The following is a 4,662-nucleotide window of genomic DNA, read 5'->3' on the forward strand; positions in this document are numbered from 1 at the left end:
ATCCTGAATCACAAATAGCATTTTAAGAAGTCTGAAAAGCAGCTCTAGGATGCATAGTTCAAGTGGTAACATGCTTGCCTGAGTAGGAGGCCCTAAGTTCAAATCCCAGTACTGAAAAAACTATCAAGAAAATCAAGAAGAATGTATTCATATGCTACTTTGTTTACAGGTAATAAATTAGTTTTTTTCTTTTCTTGGTTTTTTTTTTTTTTTTTGGTGAGGCTTGAATTCTGGGCCTGGGTGTTGTCCCTCAGCTCTTCAGCTCAAGGTTAGCACTCTACCACTTGAGCCACAGGCTTTTTTTCTTTATGTGGTGCTGAGGAATTGAACCCAGGGCCTCATGCATGCAAGGCAAGTGCTTTACCACTGAGCCACCTTCCCAGACTAGTAATAAACTATTATTTATTACTTTATGCCACTTTTGTAAATGCTCGCTATCTTCACAATACAAAATTCCAAACACAATTAGGTTTAAAAGGTGCTCTCTCGCCATTAAGGACAACAAACCCCCCTGCAACTCCTGTGGAGCTAATAAATGCGGCTGACTGCCTCATCCTGAAAGCTCAAAGCACGTTCGGAGATGTCTTCCATAAATAATGGGCGATTGGAAAGTACGAGGCACAAACACAACCAGGCGACAGGGTTTTCCTCAGGGGCTGTGTTGTCTTTTTACATTAGTATAAGCCCCCCAACCAACCCCACTACTACAAAGTACTCTAAAAGTAACCTCCTCCAGTCAGGACCGCGGGACTCCCTACCCTCAGCTGATTCGCGGAAATGACGTAACCGGCCGGTAGCACCGTCTGCCCCACCTAGCAGAGGCGGGGCTGGATACTACGTCAGCACGTCATTCCTCACGGATTCTCAGCCCCGAGAACCCTAGATCCGGGAGCAGAATCCTGGCGAGGTCCGCTTGCTGACTGCGGCTGCGCAGGTATTCGGCGGGGCGGGGCTTCTGCTCACCCCGTCCCCGCCCCTCAAGCTGGACCATTGAAGAAACGCTGCCGGAGGCCGGGGTTAATCGTCGGCGGAATGATTAGCCGCCCCGCCTCTGGCTCCTCCCACTCTCGCGCCCCGCCTGGAGCCGCAGCCGCCCCGCCCCCGTGCCCCGCCCGGCAGGCTGTGAGGTGACACGGAGCTGTGCCTGGGGAAGGGGTGAGGGCGGCAAGTAGCTCGGCAGGGCGGCGGCGGCCGCGGCGGTGGGGACGACGGCGGGCGGTAAGGGACAAACACATTTGAAACGCGGGCTGGAGCAGTGTCTGAACAGCGACCCCCGCTGTCGGGTTTGCGGTAACGCAGGACAAGGAGAGCCTCGCCCACTCTCCCCAGCGCCCACTACCCTGAGGATACCACCTTAGGATTCCTAGGTGGGGGATTCGAGTTTCAGATTCATTCATCTAATCACACCTGTTTTACAGAAACAGGAAAAAAGAAGTTCCTTGTCCAATGTCGAGGGCTTGGCAGTGACTCAGAGCAAGAATGTTCTCACCAGATTTATAAAGTCCAGGAGGGCAGTGACCCTGCCTACCTGGTTTTCAATTGTCTCCCCATCTCGTTGGACATAACCATCAGAAAATGTTTGAGTGAACAAGATGATTGCCTCCCAGGATCCAGCCCTGCACAATTCCTAGAGCCCAACACTCGAGCTGCTTCTCAGCTGTGATGTTTATAAAATACAACTGTGAAATAAAGTTAGTTAAGCAAGGCAGTGCATCCCTGTAATCCAAGCACTTGAGAAGCTGGGATAGGAGGATGTTGAGTTGGCTACATAGAAAGGCACTAATGCCTAACAAAACGTTTGTATTAGCTGGGCACTGGTGGCTCATGTCTGATATTCTAGCTACTTAGGAAGCTGAGATCTGAGAATTGAGGTTTAAAGCCAGCCTGGGCAGGAAAATCTGTGAGACTCTTTTTCTTCTTCTTTTCTTTTTTTTTTTTTTGTCAGTTGTGGGGCCTGAACTCTGGGCCTGGGCGCTGTCCCTCAGCTCTTCAGCTCAAGGCTGGCGCTCTACCACTTGACCCACAGTGCCGCTTCTGGCTTTTTCTGCTTATGTAGTGCTGAGGAATCAAACTCAGGGCCTCATGCATGCAAGGCAAGCACTCTACCACCGAGCCACCTTCCCAGCACCTGTGAGACTTTTAACTCAAATTAACCACCAGAAAACTGGAAGTGGTGCTGTGGCTTAAAATGGTAGAATGCTAGCCTTGAGCAAAAGAGCTTAAGGACAGCACCCAGGCCCTGAGTTCAAGCCCCACGATCAACCCAAAAAAATCAATAGTGGACCACATATACCACAATGGCTATACCATATAGCCTAGGTATATAGTGGACTATAATATGCAGTTTTGTGTAAATATAATACTCTATGATGTTTGCACAATGACAAAAATCACCTTAAGATGCTTTTCTCGGGACATATACCTGTCATTAAGTGATGGATGACTGTATATTACATATGTATCATATATTCAATATATGTTAAATTAATAAGAAAAAGCCAACTTCATAATTTCCCTTTTTGCTTCTTAAATATTATATCATACAAGTTTATTTTTATTGCTATTATAAAGGTAATATACAGAGGGGTGGCAGTTACATAAATTAGGTAAAGGTTTAGGAAAATGTTACTCCTTTCACTCTCCCAGTTTTCCCTCCCATCCCCATCCACAAGTTGTATAGTTCATTTTCAACAGTGTCCAGTGAGTACCATCCATTACTACATTTGTTCACCCTTTGTCCCTCCACTTAAGCTACATCCAGTTTTTTTAAAGATTAAAATGTGCCTGGCACAGGTATCTGACACCTATAATACTAACTACCCAGGAGGCTGAGATCTGAGGATTGGAGTTCAAAGCCAGCATGGGTAGGCAAGTCTCCAATTAACCAGCAAAAAAAGAAGTTGGAAGTGTAACTGTGACTCAAATAGTAGAGCTCCAACCTTAAGCAAAAAAGCTAAGTTACAGTGCTCAGACCTGCTAGGTTCAAGCCCTACTACTTGCACACACAAACAAATGTGCCTAATAACTATCTCCCTTTCTCCTAAGAAAAACCATGGGGTCTCTTGAAGCAGTTTGGAGTTGCTGGCCAATTTTCTGGATTAGAATCCAGATTCTATCATTTAGTAGTTGTATGATCATGAGTAAATTCTTTTATTTCCCTGAGTCTGTTCCTTCCTCTGTGGCATAACAATGGCATAAGGATGGATATATTTTAGGTATGTGAGAAACAAATAAGATCATGCAGGCGAAGAATTTGAACCATGACAGGCATAGTATGTTCTCAAATGATCTCAGTTATAATTGGATCATACGAATTCACTGAACAGTTATAATCACAGGCTCTGAGGTAAATATATTGCTATGTTTACTACAGTGTTTCACCATCAGAAATTGTCTGATATCCTAAAGGAAAATAAGAGAGGAAACCCTTTCAAAAACCACTTGGCTGCTTGCCTAGGAAGCCCTGAGTTCAATTCCTTAGTACCACATAAACAGAAAAAGCCAGAAGTGGCAGTGTGACTCAAGTGGCAGAGTGCTAGCTTTTAGCAAAAAAAGCTGAGGGACAATGCCCAGGCCCAGAGTTCAAGCCCCAGCAATGGCAAACACACACACACACACACACACACACACACACACACACACACAGAGTCTTGAGTTAAGGACTTTAGGAAGGAAGCAGCAGTTTCAGTGAGCCACAACTATGGCTAGTATAAACTAAGGTGATGGAAACAGGCCAGAGTTTCCCACCCCAGCAATCTAAGTTTCTTTTCACAGTGTCTGGACGTGTCCTATCAGCTATGCTGGTGCCAGTTTGGTCTCCTGACTTACCTTAAAATTTGTGTCCTTCTTATGATGTTAACAAATGTCCACCAGAGGTCACTCAGACTTTCTACTAGAGACAGCACTGATCAGTGTTAAGAGCAGTGATTCTGGAATCCACCAGCGAGGTCTGAACATCAGCTCTGCCAACAGTTACTAGTATGCCTTATCTGCCAAGCAGAATAATAGTATCTTTCAGATTGTTATGAGAATTAAATGAGTTAAAATAATGGGAAATCCCTAAAGATGGTTGTGTGGTACATGGTCATGGATATACAAAAATGAATTATGAGGGAAATATCTTTTGACTATCTCTCTGTGTCTGAGGATGGAACTCTATGATAAAATACAGTACAGCAAGGCTAGGCACCAGTGAGTGACTCACGCCTGTAATCCTAACTACTCAGGAGGCTGAGATCTGAGGATCATGGTTCAAAGTCAGTCCAGGCAGGAAAGTCTGTGAAACTCTTATCTCCAATAAACCACCAGAAAATCAGAAGTGGCGCCGTGGCTCAAGTGGTAGAGGGACTCCAGCCCCACGACCAACAAAAAGAAAGAAATACAGTGCAGCAAAAGTCAGAGAATGGAGTTGTTGGCAGTGAAACTTACTGCTGAGATATTACAGATTTATTACTGTATATTAAATAGATTAAACTAAGCCAAGAGGAAATATTAGTTAATGGCAGGCACTGATGGAATTTTCCTCTAAAAAGCTAGGCTAGGGGCTCCACTTTGACAAGACAGTCTTCATTATTCTTTACAGGGAACACTGAAAGAGTCTCAGAATAAAATGATTTCTTCCAGGAGATAAGAGGACTGATCTTTTTTTTTTTTTTTTTTTTT

At 44.7% G+C, this 4,662-nt stretch overlaps 1 protein-coding gene across 1 annotated transcript in view; it reads left to right on the forward strand.

Moving 5' to 3' along the window:
• The first annotated feature begins 1,116 nt into the window (after positions 1–1,116).
• Positions 1,117–4,662, forward strand: part of Nbeal1 (neurobeachin-like 1) — a 209,214-nt gene continuing 205,668 nt past the window's right edge. The window contains exons 1-2 of the mRNA XM_013015843.1: positions 1,117–1,218; positions 2,315–2,319. The gene's annotated coding sequence lies outside the window, so the exon portion shown is untranslated. The remainder of the gene's footprint in view (positions 1,219–2,314; positions 2,320–4,662) is intronic.

The sequence above is a fragment of the Dipodomys ordii genome, unplaced genomic scaffold (genome assembly GCF_000151885.1).
Source record: "Dipodomys ordii isolate 6190 unplaced genomic scaffold, Dord_2.0 Scaffold1, whole genome shotgun sequence".
In the NCBI taxonomy this organism is placed as follows: Eukaryota; Metazoa; Chordata; class Mammalia; order Rodentia; family Heteromyidae; genus Dipodomys; species Dipodomys ordii.